Here is a 22,423-nt window from a genome sequence, read left to right on the forward strand (position 1 = left end):
TGAGACTATTAATACTACATTGGTAGCATAATATGTATATTATGCGCATCTCAAACTAGGGAAGCCTTTTAGAGTATTTTTAAAATTTTGGTAGAACATGGTCAAAACGCTTGGTTAGGTGTATTTAGAGAAGAAAACCCTAGCTGAGTGGGATAGTAGAGGTATGAAGATCAGTAGTGTAACTGATGTAGAACTAAAATTTGGCATACATGTGATAGCTCACAATATCTACAGTTCTAGTCATCTAAATAGTGTGTTGTGTGAAGCAGTAGACTTGGCATACAAAGTTGTGGAGAACACTCTATCATATGATAGTGCAAATTTGTTGTTGAAATAGTTTAACAAAAACATAGAAAGTAGAAGGATATCCAAGAACAACCCTTACAAATTCAGATCATTTTTGACATGTCTAGTTTTCTATGTTCAAAAGTTTTTCCCTCCAAAAGGCACAGTGGTATGGAGAAAGAATGTGCCAGTGCTATATCAAACTAATGAGTATATTGTAGAAATGGGTGAAAATTTTGTTAGTATAATGGATAATTATTTTGATGTCTTCAATGAGAAAATGAATAATAGATTTAGGATACCCTAGAAATTGGTTGAAGATTACAAAGATGATGTTTGCTTCATAGTAGACAGTGACAAAGTCCACATTCAGGCAGTGAAACCTAGAGTTGTATGGGTAAAACTTCTTCCCTATGAGGTGAATATAGATGAAGCAAAGGACATGATTGAGGCCTTGATAAATGAACTTGTTGATTCAAAGGCAACACACTTTGGAATGTATGATGAGGCCAAGGCAAGAATAGAGCTTGAAATCAAGCTGCCATATGTGGTTAAGAAAGGCAAGAGGAGAATAGAAAAAATGAAAACCAACACAGCTCTTATGTTGATTAAGGGTAAAGGAGAAGATTTTGAAGAAGCAAAGGATGAAGAGGAGTCAAGAAAGGAAGAAGAGCCAGTGAAGAAGAAAGGAAAGGTGATCATCACCAAGCCATCCACTATAGTTTTTACTAGGAGATCCAAGTAGAAAGGAAGTGAAGTCGTGTTCAAAACACCTCCTCAAACCTTCTAAGAAAAATGAAAATAATTGGAAGAAGGTGTAGGCATAACCAAATTCAAATCATTGAAGTATGAAAGTAGGACAGAGGCTAAGAAGAAATAAGTTGAAGAGTTGATGTTAACCAAGATGGGAAAATGGAAGTATTCCCCTGATCAGATAACCTCAAAGATTTCTAATGAATTATTAGAGAAATTAAAGCCAAGATGGGACTCAACTATGAAAATAGCTAAAGATATCTATGCAAAAAGCTTTAGGTAGTTGTTATTGAGCATCAAAAATGCTGAGGTAAAAGAGTCTATGAAGAAAAATGAACACAAGATGACTCTTAGATTCAATACTTTTGTTTAATTTTGTTAAAGGACATAGAGCATGTAGTCAAGAATGCTACAAGTATGTGGAAGAATGTTTATCACTTGCATAAACAAATTGACTTTCTAGTAGAAGTTAAGGATGATGACAGTGACGATGAGGAAGAAGAAACATACTATGAGCCTACACATTTTGACAATGAAGAAGTTGAAGAAGACAAAGAGGAACAAGCTACCAAGTAAGACAAAGAAAATTATGAGGAGACTAGTCCTATGAAGATAGAAGCCACAGTCATTTCCCCACTTCCTCACTCTCTAAGAAAATCAGTAGCTACATCAAGTTCGAAGACAACTTCAGCAAGTTTGATTGTGAACACAATAGATACATCAAATATCCAATCACTCTTTGCTCCCTCATAGCTCAGTACATTACTAATAGAAGTGTCTACCACTTAATCAATTGAGCTATAGCCTCCCTCTTCTTTAGCTCCTAAGTTAGCATCATCAGCAATGAGTATAGTATGTTCTACAATTTTGTGTTCTTTAGTAGTAAGTACTTCAGTTTTGAGTTCTACAATTTTGGATACTACAGTTTTGTCTACTATAGTTTTGGATACTTTTGTAAGTACATTAGTTTTGGATTCAGTAAGCATACTAGCCAATATTCCATCTATTGGTACTATATCAATTTTCACTGCTAGTCCTACTATCTCTACAATTATTTCCATTCTAGATTCAAAGGCATTAAGTACAAGGGCAGTTGAACCTAAGGCTCAACCAAGTACAAGATTTTTGAGTGGAAAGGAGATAGAGGATGATATTGATCTAGATGAGGAGATTAAGATTCCTAAATTGGATTTTGATAATGCCACTATAGATCAAATGCAAATAGCTGGTCAACTCCTCCAAAAGAAAGCAAAATAGAAGAAATTAAGAGAGGAAAGAGATAGAGAATATAAATAATAGAAGAGGCCAACAATATTTTGACTGAGGCTATAGGTGTTGAAGTTGATACTTCTAAACAAATTCTATTTCAATTGGAAGAGGCAGTTTAGAAGTTTAATGGGGACTCCAATGGTCAACAAAAATTGATTGAGAAAGAAGAAAAGAAATTTGATAATAAAGTGCTTGAGCACATTGCTCAACAAATAGCTATTCAGCAAGTGGAGCTTTCCTCAATTTTGACTAATCTAAAAACTTCTTGCATAAATATAACATTACATTTTAGAAAATTATGTAATGTTACTGAGTTCAAAAAGGAAATAAAGCACAAACTGACAAAGATTGATGAAGATTCGAAGGCCAGTGCACATCAGTTGCAACTTAACCCTAGTTCAAACTCTGCACATCATATGAAAATCATATTCTTGTTAGATATGCAAGTATGGTTGTTGAGAGAAGAAGCAATGATCTAGTCTACACTGATAGATATTCAAAATATGATCCTTCCCATCATGGATACAATTTAGAAGCATATTGCTTATTCCAAAATATTGATTCATGATAGTAACTTCTCTATTTTAGATCACATGATAGAACTCTCTGTAGAAGTGCAAATAGCTCTACATAAGTGCAATTTTTTGCAAGAAAATTGGGATAAGACTTTAGCACTCATACTTAAGGTACATTCTAATTTTATTTATTATATTGGTGTCTCCATGTAAATAAATTTTGAATAAATCTTTGCCATTATTGTCCAAAAGAGGGAGAGACAGTATTAGATAGTATGTATATATGGGGGAAGACACTTATTATGTATAGTGTGATTCTTGCACATTGTATGGGGGAGAATCATGCAAAAGAAAGGTAAGTATAGAATTTGTAGATATAGTATACTATATATACTTACAAATATAAATTTTGAAAAATCTCAAAAAAAAAATAGTACACCGTATGAGCTAGTACCACACTGTTATGTATATAAGTTTTGGTTAATAAGTGTTTTTGTCACTAATGCCAAAGGGGGAGATTGTTGACATTTAGTCAAGTTTTTTATTAGTGAGAACACTTATTCAAATTTTGTATGTCTACCAAGCTCATTGAACAATCTACAATGTTTTCCATGTAATTCAATAGCCACTGAGAATTTTAGTAGTTACCAAGGGAATTTAGTTAGTGTGAAGTGCAACTATTGAAACCAAGTAGAATTAGATAGTGTGAAGTCCAATAGTTCAACCTGAGTAGTTCAATGGTTACCAAGATTTGTAGTTTCTACCAATCTAGCAGTTCATGTGAAGTGAAGTTAGTGTTAACTGAGCTATGTGATGATTAGTGTTTATCAAGTGTAATCATGCTAAATGAGTAATTTAGTTTCTACCAAGTTACACAGTATCTACTAAGTCACTAGTAAAGACTAAGTTTGAACTACTCTAAGATAATTAATATGGACTGAGCTTCTACTTCTACCGAATGCATGACAATGCTAAGTAGTGACAGTGGACACCATGTATCAGAACTTCACCAAGTTAGTCTTTAGAACATAAGTGTCTTCATTTGGGATAACCTTTTAAAATTGGTGTTAACTTGAATATTGGCTAACTTTTTAATTTTGTAAATTGGATTGATATATATGTAATGTATTTAGCATTTCCAAAGAAGCGAGCAAGCAAGTATGAAATGATGAAAGAGTAAGAAGGATGAATGTGTCAAATAGAAGCATATAAATGTTAATCCGTAGCAAAGTGTATTGTAAGGAAATATTATAAAAGGAGCAATAGAGTCATATCTATCACATAAAGGTGATTAGTATCTCAAAGAATCTCTATGAGCAATCTAGTTGTAAATCAAAGATCTACTATTTCATCCTAACAAGTGAACCAATCCAAATCCTCTTGTCAGAAATTCTTTAGAATAACTGGGGGGGGGGGGGGGGGGAGGCGTGAATCGGTTATTCAAGGTCCAACATGTCCAATTCAAACTTTTTCACAAAGTGTAGTGAGCCCATTCAACCATACATTCATCCAAGCTTTAATATTCATATTCAGCAAGTTACTATAAACCAACATGCAAGCATAACACATTAAAGATCAACACATAACACAGTGATTTATATGGAAATTCAATTTGGAAAAAACCACTAGTAACATGCTACTCAATTCCTCACTCTTTTGAAGTGATGCCCTATGAAAGGCCTACCTTATTAAAGGCTTACAACACACTATTAAATGTAACCTTGTTAGAGGATTTATCCACCTTGTTAGAAGTGGGCCTAGTTAGAGGACTTTAGAACATTCACTTGGAATGCCAACCTATTAAAGGATTTAGAAATGGCTATTAAACCAACCTAAGTCCATAGAATTTCCATATCTAATACAATTTCTAGAGAGTCTTAGAAAATATTTGACCTGATTACAACATACAACTTAACTTGTAGATCTCAGATCACTCTTTAGTTCTTCTCATTGCCTATCCTTCAATCTTTGCAACTCTGTCAACTTGCCCTCCTTTCAAGCTTAGCCTCCTTGAGTATTCATTCTCAGTCTCCTTGAGTCTTCATGCTCAATGTACTAGTGCAATCATCTATTCTTGACCACTTGTAGAAGTAGAGCCTCTATGATCTTCCTTCTCCTAGATGCCTTCTCCTTGACACTTTTCTAATCACTTTGTAATTTGGCACTTCAATAGCAATAACATTTGCTTCTTGGTCTATGACTCCTTAAATAGGAATCTGGAACTTCTTTTCTTGCTTGATTCTTCCCTCTTTTGATTTCAATTTGTATGGATTAGGTAGGATTCATTATATCTAACTCATATTTTGTTTCCTCTAGAAACTTCTTAAATAATCCTTTGAATTTGCCCAAAAAGAGTTTACATAGAATTTTTTGCCACCAACTCATCATCCTTATCCTCTAAATGGTTCACAAAATTCAAGGTAACAACTATGTTGGCTCAAATTTGGCAAATCTTTATTATTTAAAATAATGTAGTAGCTCGGCACTATTGAAATCTTGATGCTCGACACATATTGTATTACTTGACATCAACTACATTTTTACTGATGCTCGGCACTTGAAGTTCACTCGGCACCAACTAAGATTTTTTGATGCTTGGCACCTAAAGATCACTTGGCACACACTATATTTTCCTTTTTCTGGGCTCCAACTAAAAATTTTCTCTGCTCCAACTAAAATTTTTCTCAGCTTCAACTAGCTTGCTCGCCAAACACTAGTGAACTTAGTTTAAGCTTTGCAGTCAACCTTGTTACAACTTATTCCTCCAATGTTTCTAAGTGTGACCAACCTTTGTATCTTTGAGTAGGTTATCAATACATTATTTAACCATTGTCTTAACTAATCCTTGCACTTCATTATGACATCATAACTCAACCTTTCCCTTGGGTACTCTTGTTACATCTTGTTGATTAAATCCTCTTCATCAATCAACTAAGTGATAGTACTTGGATCTTATAAGTAAATGTCATTCCTATTCATAGTAGGTTTGACATCAATGACAAAATAATGATTGAAAACACTCTTTCAATAACAATCTCCCTCTTTGATCTTCAATCTTCTTCTCATAATGATCTTTTCAATCAGATTTCCAATAATCTCCCTCTTTGGCAAACCAAACTGATCAACCATCAGACTAAACTATTTAACCAATTTACCAGCATGCTAACTAGGTTAGAACAATAAGTCAAATGCCAAAAATTAATTGTGTCACATTAGTTTTCACATCTTCCTCTCTTGATCTACTATCCTGGTTACTTCATTTCTATTTGTCCCTCTTAGCTATTGTGTACTTTCTTTTCTTCTCTCCCTCTGTATGTGTTTCTTATCTTCTACTATTCTTTCTCTTGTTCTGATCAACTTCTTCATCTTTTCTTTCAACTATTGATCATTTCTATCTACTTCTTCCTCTATCTTCATTTAATCAATTTCTGCATTTTCTCCTTCTTTCTTCATTTTTGATCTACTCAATAGTTATTGATCAGTTTCTCACTACTTCTCTCTCTTTGACAATAATGCCAAAGACATAATATTTCAGCATCTTAATATGCAAGTATAGAATTTGAAGGCTCTTTCAATTTCTCCCTCTGTCACCTTGCTTGTGACTGATTTGTAACTTTTGTACTTTGATTACTTTAGGCATGAATACTAAAGTAAACATCCTCTGCATTAATGTGTAAAATCTTCAACAATCAGCTCATTTGACGGAAGGTAGTCTTGCTTAGTCTTAAGTAGACTTGGTTAGGGTTATCACCCCTAACTTACCTCTAACATACTCAAAAGCATCTTTAGGTAGTGCTTTTGTGAAGATGTCAGCAATTTGTTCCTTTGAGCTAACATATTCCATCTTCACTTATTTTTCTTCCACCAATTCTCTTACATAGTGATACTTGATTGCAATATGCTTGGTTTTAGCATGCATTATAGGGTTCTTTGATATGTTGATTTCACTTGTATTATCATAGGGTCATTTATCTCTTCCTTCATACCTTGCAACAAATGTTTGATCCATACAATATTGGTGCAATTGATAGCAGCTGCAACATATTCAACTTCTGCAGTGGACTGTGAGGTATAACTTTTCTTTTTACTAGTCCATGTAATCAATCTGTTTCTCAAGAAAAGTGCTCCTCCACTGGTGTTTTTTATGTCATCAATATTACCTCCCCAATCTACATCAGTGTACTCTCTTAGTTCAAATTTTTCACTCCTCTTGTAGTACAAGCTAAAGTCATCAATTCCTTTTAGATACCTCAGTATTCTCTTCACTACCATCACGTGATTTTCTCTTGGATTTGCAAAAAATCTTACCCCTATTCCAAAAACTAATGCAATGATTGATTGACTATGTACAACATATTGTAACTTTCCAATCATTTACCTATATAGTGTCTAATTCACTTTAGCTAATTCATCATTCTTAGATAACTTATGTCCTGTTATCATTGGTATGTTGACTAGTTTTGAATCTTCTAATACAAATGCCTTGAGTATCTCCTTGATGTATTTGGATTGGGTCAAAAATATGCCATGCTTCAATTGATGTACTTGCAATCTAACAAAGAATTTGATTTCTTCAAACATTGACATCTCAAACTCATGCTTCATTTGATTAGAAAAATCTTTACATAGAGCATCTTTTCCTCCAAAAAATATATCATCAACAAAGATTTATGATATCAAAATGTCTTTACCTTTTTCTATCTTGGTATACAAGTTGTTGTTGTCATATGTTCTCTCAAATCCTATCTTCATAAGGTATTTGTGCAATCTCTCATACCATGCTCTAGGTGGTTACTTCAAACCATAAAGTTCTTTATTTAGTTTGCATACTATATGCTTATTGTTGTTATCAACAAATTCTTTAGGTTATTTTATGTAGACTCCCTCTTCCAATATACCATTTGGAAAAGTAGACTTCACATCCATTTGGTAGACTTTGAAACCTTTGTATGTAGCATATGCAAGAAGTGTTCTTACTCTTTCCATTCTTGAAATAGGGGCAAATGTTCCCCATAATCTAGTCCTTCTTCTTGTGCATAGCCTTTACAAAGTAGTTTGGCTTTGTTTCTAAACACCCATTTGGTACCAATTACATTCTTATTAGCTGATCTAGGAACTAGGGTCTAGGTTTTGCTATTCTGAATTTGATCTATCTCCTCATCCATAGATTAATACTAGTCATCATCATGTAGTGCATCCTTTACTATTTTGGGCTCAACCTTGCTCAACAAACATGATTCATTTTTGAGTCTATTCCTTTTCATTGGTCTAGCATCCTTGTCACCAATGATTTGATTTGTAGGGTGATCTCTTCTTACATACTTGGCTAACCTTGGTTCTATCCTTCTTTCCATGTTTGATCCTTCAGCTTCAGATTCATTGTGCTTTTATTCATCTGGTACTTCATTATTTCTCTCATGTGTACTAATTTCAGAGTTAGAATGTGCGTTTTCTACATTTTGCAACTCAGCTTCTAAATGCAGCTCGACATTCACTAGATATGACTTGATTAATACTAAGATTTGTTGTTGATTCCCAACTTGATTGGCAGCATTGTCTTCAACAATCATTCCTTCATAGAAGTATACAAAGGATCTATAATCTTCTAATTGTTTAGTTCCATCAACCTGAACTTCTGCATCCCAATCAAAATTTACATTCGCACTCTCCACAATATTATTAGTGTTAGTATTAAAACACTTATATGCCTTACTTCTAGTGGAGTAGCCAAGGAATATGCCTTCATCACTCTTTGCATCAAACTTGTCATTTCTAGCATCTTTAAAAATATAGCATTTACAACCAAAAACTTTTAAATTTTTAACATTAGGTGAGTGACCATACGATATTTCAAAGGGTGTTGCATTTTTACCTTTCTTGACTTAGACTCTATTTAGTGTGTAGACTATAGTGCTTACAACTTCTCTCCAGTACTTTAGAGAAACATTTTTCTCCATCATCAAGGTTCGAGCACAGTCTGTTACTGATCTATTCCTTCTTTTAGCAATACCATTCTGAGGTGGAGTCCTTGGTGCTGATGTTTTCCTTTTGATACCTTTATCATTATAGAATATCTCAAATTCTTTTGATGTAAACTCACCTCCTCTGTCTAAACTTAGGCATTTCAGACTCTTTCATGTTTCCTTCTCAACTTTGGCCAAATACCACTTAAACATTTGAAATGCATCAATTTTTTTCTTCAAGAACATAGTAGTCATCATCTTGGAATATTCATCTACAAATAACATTATGTATCTATCTCCTAGGTAACTTTTTACTTTTATTGGACCACATAAGCCTGTATGGACTAACTCTAGTACTTCTTTGGAAGTGTATGTTTTTCTTTTGAAACTAGACTTAGTCATCTTTCCTAGTTGACATTGTTTGCACATTGCATTTTTAAGTTTCTTTAGTTTAGGCAACCCTCTGACCTTCTTCTTCTTGCTAATGCTAATCAGATTTTCAAAGTTAACTTGATACAATATTTTATGCCACAACCACACATCATGAAGTCTAACAACAAGACAAGTTGATTCTTCCATATCTAGGTAAAACAAGTTACTCCTAGTTTGTTCACCTTTTCCTATCAGATTTCCATCAATATCATAGATCTTGATAGATTTTTTTCCAAACTCTACTTTTCAACTTACATTACCTAACTAGGATACACTCAACAAGTTTTAGTTCAATCCTTCAACATAGTATGCATTATCGCATGAAATTATCTCTATGAGTTTAACTGATCATTTTCCTTTGATTTGACATGGAGCATCATTACCAAATCTAACACTATTTCCATCATATTGAGTAAAGGTAATGAACTTACTTTTATCTCCTGTCATGTGATGTGAGAATCCACTATCTATGATCTACTTGTCATTCTTGTTCACATAGGTGACCAATGATGTTGCCTCATCTTCATCGTCATCTGATTCGTCCTTCATGGCCACATAGACTACTTCATCATCATTCTCATTAGAGTCTTCTTCAACAATGTAGCCTCTTTTGCCTTTTTTATTGTAGTCTTTGCTATCATCTTCTCTCTTGTTCTTATACTTGTTTCCTTCTTTGTAGTTCTTCTTTTGTGTACACCTTGTAGCAATATGACCTACTTCATTGCAATTAAAACATATGATAGGGAGATTACCTTTGAATTTAACTTTGCCTCTATGGAATCTCCTAGCTAGTAGTACTTTTAACTATTCCACATATTCTTCGTATGTACTACTATTACTAGATGCATGTTTTCCTTTTCTTGTTTTCTTGCTTGATCTCTCCCCCTCAGTGTCTTTTATTGTCATCTTGGACTTGAAAGTAGATTCAAGGTTCTCAGGTCTATAGTTGCCAAAGTTTGACAATTCAAATATAGTAAGTCTTCCCACTATTCCTTCAAAAGTTAGTGTGTTTCCTTGTACACAGCTTGGCTCTTGGATGGCTAAAACTCTAATAATAGTATAGATAGGGAATAGAGTTCTTAAGTATTTTCTATTGATATTCTCTTCTTCCAATTGACTACATAGACTTCTTATTGCACTTACTACTTCTTTCATTCCAGTAGCATATTGAGCAACATTTTCACCTTCCACCATTTTCATGTCATCAAACTATCCTCTAAGGCTTTCTCTCTTTGCTCTCTAGACATTCTAATCTCCTCCATAGATATCTATTAGGGCTTTACACATCTTAAATGTAGTATCATAATCTTTGATGTCATCATATTCTACATAGTTGAGTGTAGAAGCAATCTAGCATTACATGATTGTGTTCCTTTTTTTTGCTCAAATCATCTATAGTAAGAGGTCCAACTAGATTTACATGTTCTATTTCAAATGAGGTTTGTGCATAGTCACCTATTGATCCAAGGTGTAATTTCATCAGACTCTGCCATTCAATGAAGTTATATTTGTTAAGCTTGGGAACTTCTCTCTTGGACATCTTGATCTTCATGCTTCTAGTACCTTGAAACTAAATCAGTACATGGCTCTAATACCAATTGTTAGAAATGCTTTAGAATAACTAAGAGGGGGGCTGAATTAGTTATTCAAGGTATTCAAACTTTTTCACAAAGTGTAGTGAACCCATTCAACCATACATTCATCTAAGCTTTAATATTCCTATTCAACAAGTTACTATAAATCAACATGCAAGCATAACACATAAAAGATCAACACATAACATAGTAATTTATGTGAAAACCCAATTTGTGAAAAACCACCAGTAACATGCTACTCAAATCCCAATCATCTTGAAGTGATGCCCTGGGAAAGGCCTTCCCTATTAAAGCCTTACAATACACAATTAAATGTGACCTTGTTAGAGGATTTATCCACCTTGTTAGAAGTGGGCCTGGTTAGAGTACTTTAGAACATTCACCTGGAATGCCACCCTATTAAAAGATTTACAAATAGCTATTAAACCAACCTAAGTCCATAGTATTTCCATATCTAATATAATTTCTAAAGAGTATTAGAAAATTTTTGACCTAATTATAGCATATAACTTAACTTGTAGATCTCAGATCACTCTTCAACTCTTCTCATTGCCTATCCTTCAATCTTTGAAAGTCTGTCAATTTGCCCTCCTTTCAAGCTTAGTCTCCTTGAATCTTCATGCTCAATGTACTAGTGTGATCATCTCTTCTTGACTACTTGTAGAAGTAGAGCCTCTGTGCTCTTCCTTTTGATAGATGCCTTCTCCTTGACAACCTTCTAATCACTTCACAATTTGGCACTTCAACAGTAGCAGCATTTGCTTCTTGGTCTGTGATTCCTTAAATAGGAATCTAGAACTTCTTTTCTCGCTTAATTCTTCCCTCCTTTTATTTCAATTATTAGGATTCATTTTATCTAACTCATATTTTGTTTCCTCTAAAAACTTCTTGAATAATCCTTTGAATTCACCCAAAAGTAGTTTACATACAATTTTGTGCCTCTAGTTCATCATCCTTATCCTCTAAATAGTTCACAAAATTCAAGGTAACAACTATGTCAGCTCAAATTTGGTGAATCTTAATTATTTAGAACAATGTAGCAACTCGACACTATTGAAATCTTGATGCTCAGCAGATACTGTGTTAATCAACATTGACTACATTTTTACTGATGCTTTCCACCTAAAGTTCACTTGGCACCAACTAAGATTTTATGATGCTTAGCACTTGATAATTTGCTTGGCACCTAAATATCACTTAGCACACACTAGATTTTCCTTTTGCTTGGCTCCAACTAAAAATTTTCTCAACTTCAACTAGCTTGCTTGGCACCCACTAATGAACTTAGTTTAAGCTTTGCAATCAACCTTGTTACAACTTATTCCTCCAATGTTTCTAAGTGTGGCCAACCTCTGTATCTTTGAGTATGTTATCAATACATTATTTAACCATTGTCTTAACTGATCCTTGCACTTCATTATGACATCATAACTCAACCTTTCCCTTAGGTACTCTTGTTACATCTTGCTGATAAAATCCTCTTCATCAATCAATTAAGTGATAGTACTTGGATCTTATAAGAAAATTTCATTCCTACACATAGAAGGTTTGACATCAATCACAAAACAATGATTTAAAACATTCTTTCAACAACAATCTCCCTCTCTGATCTTCAATCTTCTTCTCATAATGATCTTTTCAATCAGATTTCCAACACTTCAAACAAGGTAGATTTAATAGTCTTTTGTCAAATCTCTTCATCGAGTCTATACTTAATTGTGTGTTTGTAAAACCTCTATCAAGGTGGACCTAGTAGTCCTAATTGCTCCTAATAGGGTAGACCATCAGAAGTGATCATTGTAAGCCTTAACAGACCAACTTTATGCTATAGTATTGAAGTTTTGTGGGTATCATCCTCACTCCAATTTTACTTTCTATTTGGAAGGTTTTTGGGTCACCAAATTATTATGTTCAAGTGTTCTAAAAGTTTATGTTTTCAGGTTCTCATGCATGTAGCTAGATATGATTTAATGAATTAAATGGTAATCGGATTATTGCAATTAAGATCTAAATTTGATAAAGTTTTTGAGGTTACTAATTCACCCCTCCTCTCTCAATAACCTAGCATAGTCTTGAATATTTCCAACACGTGGATGTCTTAAAAAATTATGTTGAAAAGGTAACCCATTTTTTTGAATTTCCAATTAAAATTGGTGGTTACTCATGTGCATATAAAGATATCATTGAATAAACAAAAAGAGATCTATCCCCTTTTCATATCTATAAATTTTGAAATGGAAGATGTAATTTTGACCTAGTAGGTGAGTTGAGCCTATAAGTAGGGAACAATTACAAACATTTACCATGTTTGGAAGATGATCGGACAAATTGTCAGAATAATTTTGAAATTTGGATTTGAGAAACCTGGAGATTAAGCATTGATCTGATGAGATCATGCAAATTTAAAAATATAAATGAAGACATGAAAGAGGATGGGAATCTATTAAATCCAATATTTCCTACAGAAAATATTTTAGAAAAAGATATTTGAAGAGTTAATTCATACATTACTAAGGATACATCTATTGAAAATAGGATTATGGTTGTGATTCTTATGTCCATGGAATAGTTAAACACAGGTCATATTCTTTAAATTCAACACCTATATTGAGCTATCAAATTGCACTACATATTATCAAGAGCTTCAATCTAACTGATATAATTATGATCAATGATGATAAACATATAACTCCAATGATAGTAAAATAGGTTGATCCAATTTCTACAATGTTCATGTGTTTGCATGGTGTGCATGGAACTAACAGGGATGGTGCAAATCTATTGAAAATGAAAGGATTAGGGAAAGAATGTGTTACTGTGACAATATTACAATAGCCAACTTCCCATGGATCACCTTTTATATAGTCAACTTCTAATGCTCATCCCAAAATTTCATCTAAATAGTTTCCAAGTTGTAACTTAGTTGAACTTGTTTGTTGCACTATCTCTTCTCTAGATATAGAAGCAATATATTATGCATTTATAGAATAGAAATATGATATTCACTATTTGGTTAACTAGTTCATAAATAGGGGGCTAAAATTTTATGAAAATATTATGGAGATTGCAAATATTGGGATGGATGTAGATGAAAAAAGTAGAGAATATTTATTGGTTTGTACACAAAAAAATCCAATTTTAAGAGCATTGACAAGATCCTGTCATGTCCAACTAGAAGATTTGGGTATTTTACATAGAAAAAATATTCTTTTAGAGTGGCTTACAAAAGTTAACATTAGGAAAATAATACTCTTAAATTGTAACAATAAAATGGATGCATTTAAGGATATGTCAAAAAATAGTTTATCACTAATTCAAATGTTTGGAGAAGATCTTAGGTGTCTTTTTTTGGGAATATCTATTGAATGTTCAATCTAAAGAACACATTTTTCAAAAATTTTCAAACTCAATACATAAGTTTTAATGTAAAGAGGACATTGGCAATTTGATGGAAAAAAAGTTTACTTTCCATCAATTAAAAAAAGATTGCACACAAATAGGAGAAACAACCAAAAAAATGTAAAGAGTTATTGCATTTATACAAGTGAAGATAGGACTAGAAGAAGATGAAATAATGAAAAACATCATGACATATGAGACTAAAACTGAACAATTATCAAAGATTGTAGTTTTGAAGGCACATTTTTCATATATGCTATCTCGAAAAGATATTTTTATGCAATACATTTCATTCAAAACATGTCTTTTACAATGTGATGATTTGTTTTCTTTAAAGAAAAAAAATGTTTTTAGTACATTATATATGTTTATATGTCAATTTTGTTTATCACATGAATAAATGAATCAAGTTTTTCATATTAAATTTCATACATTGATTTTTTTTTTCAATTAAAGAAATGCGTGTTAATAAATTACCATTATTTACTAATTGTATAACTGATAGAATGATAATTTTTAAAATGATTTATAAGACTCAAGGGTTAGAAAAATAAATACTATCTTCTAAAGTATATTTTGATAAAATATTAATTATAAATAAAATTTGAATTTATGTTCTGATGTCATATTAATTGTTTTTGATAATAGCTAAATTCTAAATCTATCTACAATGATCTAATATAGAAATTTTTTAAATTTAAATTTTAAATAATCTATATTATATATCACATTGTTTAAACATATATTAGAAATATTCTCATTTAATTATTTGATGTTCATAGTGGTGGCACATGTAGCTTTGAGCTTTCTAACTGATGAAGAATGAAGATAACATAGAAGGGAGTATATAAGAGAGTATAGATGAATAAAATAAGAATGAATGAGTGCTATAGAAAAGGAAAATTGATGTTTCATTCATAATGAACAAGATAGTGAAAGATATTCTAGAAGACGGATACCAAGATTGCATGAAGAATTACATGATAAAATATTGTTCAAGGAAATATAGATACTATGCCTAGTAATATATGTCCAAAAATTTCATTTCCATTAAAGAAGAAAATGGGAATCATTTTCAAATAATAAGTTATGGATCTCATTCTCCTAGACACCAAATTGAATATATAAGGTAATATGAAGGAGAGTGTAAAAGAAGAGAACAAGAAAAAATGAATGAAACAGAAGGAGAAATTAAAATTTTGTACCCTAGCCAATGAATTGACAAAGAAAGAGAAGAAACAAATGTTTTAGCTAGCCAATGAATTGACAAAGAAAGAGAAGAAAAAAATGTTATAGGAATGAATAATGACAATTTAGTAGAGGGGAATGTGATTGAAATGGAATGTAGATCAATTTTCAAAAACACACAATGCCTCAAACATAAATTGACCAACACAATTATACTACAATTATAAACATCTAATTTACCATAGAGGAAAGTGAATATACAAGAAATTATCAAAGGGCATATAGAAAGAGACATCATGAATAAATGAATGATATAGAAAAGAAAACTCAAAGGGTGAACCGAAACCAACCAGAAAGACAAAGAAGAGATAGAAGAAGGGTGGACAATATAGTACAAGGACTACAAGTTCAAAATAGTGATGAAACAATTCATAGTTGCAATGTGAAAATGCAAGAGAATTATCATGAATTAGTTGGGAATAGTTTTGATAACCTTTAATTACTTTTTCAGCATCAACTTGATGTATGTACCCTAAAATGGTAGCATAGACTATGAGCCCCCATTATTCAATTTATCAATTTCCTAAATCAATGGTTTGCAATATTTTATTAAATCAATTCAAATCAATTTCCCTAATCAAATTTGAGTTGTTCAATATTTCTTAAGGTTGATCATTTTATCCTAAGTCTTGTTTAATTAAAAGAAAATATCCCTTTTAATTAAATAAAATAAGTCACCATTTAATTAAAAGAAAACCTCTCTTTTAATTAAATTCATCTACATTTAATTAATTAAGAGAAAAAACCCTGTTCTAATTTAATTAAATATTTCCATTTAAATATCTCTTTGTGATGAAAAAGGAAATTAAATAAATAAAAATTAAACCCACTTGAAAAAAAGGAAATAAAATTAAATAAATCTCTACATTTAAATGCACATATCTCTAAGTGGGAGTCTTCTTTTTCCTCTTTCCACTTTCTTATCAAACACTCCTCTTTTCTCATTGGTGGAATTTTGTCTCACATGGATAACACTCTATTATCCCATATTGGTTGTGAGAAGCCTCTCACCTACATATTTTCCTTTATAAGGGAGAGCCCTCTCCTCATTTTTGACATTCATTATTATGCTATTGTTATGCTACAAGTTTGGAGAGTGATTTTTGAAGAAGGAGTTTGAATACTAAATCTTTTTGTGGAGAACTTATATCTTCTTGTCTTATTCTCTCTTGCATCCATGACTTCCATCATGAGGTTTCATCCTTGCATTTTCACATTATCTTAGAGCCATATTTATTTTCATATATTAATCTTGCATTGTTATTTCCTTTCATAAATTAAATTTCCTTTCTTGCATTATTTTGCATTGTTATTATATAGTTTAGTTTGCATTTTCATTTGCATGCATATTTTTATCTTTGAATCTCTTGTTTTATGGTGTACTTGCATGGGCACAAACTAAGTCAAAACTGAGGGCCTCCATTACAAACACTTGCACTCCATTAATAGAGAGCTATGAGCCATCATTTCAAACATCATTTTGAGAAATCTTAGATATAATGACTCATAGAAGTCTGCTTACATTTTAATCATACATTTTTGACACACACCTTTACTTGCTGGTTTTGGATATTTTTGGAGTTAACTCTCTTGTGAAAATTTGTTTGGAGACAAAAAAACCTTAGATCTGAAAGATTTGATCATATCTCCAAAATGGCTAGGTATTTGGTTTGAAATTTTGATTACAAGGTGGTGACATATCAGACAAGCTTCAATCCAATTTTTAGAATTTTCTAAGGCATTTTCAATTTTTTATAATTTTATCTCTATTTTTAATGAAAAATCATTTTAAGGAGCAAATTAGGGATTTTTTTTTTTAAGTCTACATTTTTGGAAATATCTCTAAATTCTAAACAAAGTTGGTTCTTTATGTTTTGATTTTAGAGATCATATGAGGGCTCAATAATTCAATTTGCAAAAACTAGTCTATTTTGCCAAAATGGTTCCCTAGGGCACAAATGAAAAGATATTTTCAAAATTCTAATTTTTTTGAAAAACTCTCTAATTTTTTATAGGGATCTTTGTTTCTCATTTAAAATTTTGGATTCAAATTCATATCATATAGGTCTAATTTTAATGACTAGGTCAAAAAATAATTTTAAAAAAGGGCATTTAATGAATAGCTTGCATTTAATTTTTACAATGGATCAATGCATGATGTGAGCTTTCATTTGGGTTATTTGTTGATAATTATCACTCTTAAAAAATATATTTTCAAATCTAACCCTAGTTTTGCATAAGTTGGATATATATTGTATATCTTTTGTTTTCTTGTTTGGCTTGTTGCTTTGTTCGTTGCGAGTGAGCATTCAAGCATAAATGAAAGGTACAATAGAGAAAAGATGCATTGCAAAGATTACTAGGTATTTTATTAAATCTCTATAATATTTAGATTTAGAAGTAAAATGAATCCTCTCATGTGTTTGGCTCGAGTGATTTTATATGCTTTCATAGATCCACACTTCATTTGGTGCTCTAAAATTGGATCTAGATTTTCTTTCACGCATCTTTGTTTCACATAGTAATTAGGCCCTATGAACACTATTTGGGAGATCTTGAGAGATTGAGCTTCATTTGCTTGCTTCAAATATGAAGCTCCTCTTGATGATGAATCCCCTTGTAGGTAGGGAAGCATATTTGTTATTATCTCACTATTCCACTTAGATTTGTCCTCAACATCCATTAGTACTCTCTCTTTTGAGATTGGTGGTGTTTGTTGTTGGATTTTTTTAAAAGTTGGTGAGGTGATTTCAAATTAGCATGTCAAAGAATCTTGTTTGCTTTATTTAAGTAAGGTGAAAAGGCTAGAGGAGTATGCTCTATTCCCTTTTGGGCACATCAAAAACTTGGACCCCTTGAATCCAAACCAAGTCCCCATGTGGTACAACTTTGTGAGTCTTCCTTGATTAGAGAGGGTTAAACTATAGTGGACATTCCCTTTATTGGGTTAGCCATCTGGACAGTACCTCAAGAGGTAATAACCATTTTTGACATGGTAGTAGTAACTACTATATAAATGTCCTTGTGGGAGAAATCTTCATGGGTGTAGTCTTTTGTTGGGCTATTACATCACCTTAGTATCTTCGATTGATTAAATTCTTAGAATATGTCAAAACCCTAGTGCACCGGGATTGGATTTCACCCACTCTGGATTGCAAAAGCTACAGAGTTGACATTACTAAGAACCATAGTACTACCAAGTTTTGTTTTCTAGGACTATGTACGCGATTGGAAAATATTTTGAGAACATACACAGTAGTGGTTCTAGGGATTAGATTGATACTATGACACTATTCTTGTTAATATGCAAGGTTGCCTTGTCCCTTGCTCATTATTTGAAGACATTTTCTTAAAATCCCTAATTGTTGTCTTGCATGCCTAGTTTATGATTAAAAATCTATTGATACACCTAGTTGGAAATTTAAAACAAAAAAAATTTGAGTTCCTGAGTCAAAACTTTGTAGAAGTTGAGAAAACCAACTTCATAGATCATCAAAAACACCTGCATGCAAATATCCTACAATGAAGAGAAACCAAAAAATGAAAAAAGTAGAGCTTGGAAATTATCAAAAATATGAGAGAAAAAATGTATTCCAAGTTTTGAAAAAAAACCTACAAAGGTTCAACCTATAAAGGTGAATGAAACCCTAGAGGGAAAAAGAAACTAGGTTTGTGCAATATAATTAATATAAAATATTAATTATATGCACCTAAGAGAGCTTAAGAACTAGAGTAATAACTTAATTAACTAAATCAAAATAATTTAATTAATAAGTGTAACAAAATAATTACTCTAACACCCCCCCTTAATAAAATCTTAGGAGGAAGCTAACCTAGCAAAGCTATGAAAGCAAGAAAATGGGTCTTGGCAACAAGGCCTGATCAGGTGCTCAATACAAGGAAATCTCTATAAACTAGAGACAAAGGAGAAATTCTAGTGGGAAAAACCCCTCTCCAAAAAGAGATAGAACAAACATGCTGAAAAAACATGAAGGAAGGAAGGCCTCAAGGAGACCCACCAAGGACAACTTCTGAAACCTCAAGCATAGACCGTAATTGAAGATAGCAAGGTGATGCAAATGACTTGATGAAGATGTTAGTAACCTATGCATCAGTGGAAATGTAATCCAAAGAGAGAACACCATCTTGGATCAAATGAAAAATGAAATACATATGAAGCTCAATGTGTTTAGTGCATTGATGCTCCATTGAGTTGCACAAATTATGAATAGCACTTTGATTATTGCACCACAGAATAGTGGGATGATCAAGAGGAAAACCAAACTCAGTTATCAACTTTCAAAGCCATAAAATCTCCTAACTAGTAAGTACTATGGTTTGATACTTATCCTTTGTAGATGAAAGTGCATGAGCCTGTTGCTTCTTGCATGACCATGTGATAGGACTAGAGCCAAGATAGAAAATAAAGCAAGAAGTAGACTTCTGATCATCAACATCACTAGCCCAATATAAGTTAGTGTAACCAAAAATGTGAGGTGTCCCTGATGCATAATGAATTCCATACATCAATGTGCCCTGAATGTATCTCAAAATACAATTGGCAACTTGCCAATGACTCTCATGAGGCTCATGTGAAAACTAAGAGACAAGACCCACTGCAAAGGAGAGATCATGACAAGTGTGTTTCAAATACAAAAAGTTTCCAAACAACTACTAGTACAATGTGGGATCCACTAAAGGTGAAGTGGAAGAGGTAGACAAAGTAACACCCAACTGAAAAGGTGTAGGAGCAGGCTTGCAATCAAGCATGTCAAAGCATCGAAGCATGTCAAGAGCATACTTCTACTGGTAAACAAAGATTCTAGTAGGGAATTGTGAAATGTCCCTTTTCTGATTTTATATGATATTTCAAGCCTCTAATCATATCTTTAAAATCAAACAACCAATATTTCAAAGATCCACCAATTTCTCAATAAACCCCAAATCGGGTATGCTCGAAATAGTGCCAAAAACTTCACAGCTTCACATATTATTAATAAATCTGAAAGTGGACCATTTTTTATAGAAATTTCAGCAGAATAACAGCCTACAAAATGACATTTCCAGATTTGTATAACATTTATAGAACAGCTCCCAAACGGAGGACAAAAACAATGCTCATCGAGCTCCCGAAAGCAACACAAAATAGCTGAAAACACCATAAAAGCACTGATAATCTATCATAGAAGTATAATCATGACCAAATAAATATATTCAGATATATTTTAGCATCTAAATGTCTGATATACAGCAAAAACCCAAACTGATATGAAATACTCAACCGAAAATACCAAACTCTTTACAAAAAACACACCTGAAAACCCACAAATCTGCACTGTTCAGCACAAAGAAAAACTCTGCATGAGCATGCACATGTAATGGCTTTAAAATCCCATCCTTAGCCTTCTTGGAAACCTACAAACTCCCATTCTTGGTTCTCCTTCTCTACAGGTTTGGCAGCCTCTGAAGAACAACAAAGAAATGAGCAAAAATCAAGTTCTCGAATGAGCCCAAAATGCCTCCAAACTCTTTAAAAGAGGGCATAACCCTAACTCACATCCAAGAGGGGTTAATAAAACATATTTTAATAATAATTTTCATTTATTAGTCCATTAGCTTCCAAATATTATCCCCTTTTTTTGAAACTTCACCTTTTTGGGCCTGCCTGCCTAGAAAAGATTATTATTTTTAATTATTTGAAAAGGGGACATGACAAGTCCTCCCATTCCAAATATTTCTTGTCCTCAAAAAATGGCTAAAAAAAAACCAATCAATCCACCTAGATCTCAAATGTAGTCATGAACTATACTATTGTCAATTAACACAAGCTCCTGCAATATCCTCTGCAATATAACCAAGAGGAATCCATAATCAAACTGACAATTACTGCTCAACCAAACTCCAAAGTTACAACTTCCATAGTCAGAAACCCATGAGACACAAACTCTTAGAACATCAAAACCCAAGTAAAGTGGAAAAATCAAACTACCAACACAGTAAATACCATCAACGCATTCCATTGGCCTATACAGAATGTATAATCCAACTTTGCAATAATGGTGAATGCTCCCAAATGAAATTGTACCAAATATGGAGAATCCACACACTGTACAACTCTTGCAATCAACACAACTCTGTAGATCACTGACCACTGTCTCATAACCATAACTCCCATGCACCCCTAATGGTGAAAAGCCATCACAAGATAAACAGCAAGAATTGGAACCCAAACCAAATTTTCCTGCCATCAACTCCTCAACACAAGGATCAAATGCCAATTGATGTACATACCTTGCAATATAATGTTGATAAAAAAACCAACCTCAGTCAACAGCTCACCATGAACAAGTGATACAACCCACTGTGACTAATCACCAGCTAAGTCAGGAGATGTCATAGCCAAAGGAGTAGAATCAATAACAAAACCCACTGAAGCATCACTCCAAAACTCCTGCTCTAAGTCACGTATTATCAAGTTGTCAACTGCAAAACCTATTGCCATGTCATGCCCATCACAACTCTCATCCTGAGGCATCAAACTATCCCATAACTGATGATAAGCACTAGGAACCAAAGTACATCTTTGTATCATCATCTCATCAACATGGTCATCAAAGGTAAATTGATAAGCATACCTCACAATGTAATGCTGATATAATGCGCCAATCTTAGTCAGTGGCTCAGACTACAATCCAAATGTAACTAACTGCAATTGATCACTAACTAAGTTGGAACTGACTACTACCTCTAAAGACATCGCCAAGGGAGTAGTATTACTAGCAGGAACCATGCCAACTATCGACTCACCAACATCACACATGGTCTTTGATACAACACCTCTAGTCTTCATGCCATTAGTGCTAGAGGTCACCACCATGTCAGGCATACAACAACAATCTACTACAGCACCCAACTCAACTGAACCTGACTCTAGTAGGGATGAACCCAATATGCCAATATTAGT

Source organism: Cupressus sempervirens, chromosome 8 (assembly GCF_028749045.1).
Source record: "Cupressus sempervirens isolate cs-2001-9-10 chromosome 8, ASM2874904v1, whole genome shotgun sequence".
Lineage (NCBI taxonomy): Eukaryota > Viridiplantae > Streptophyta > Pinopsida > Cupressales > Cupressaceae > Cupressus > Cupressus sempervirens.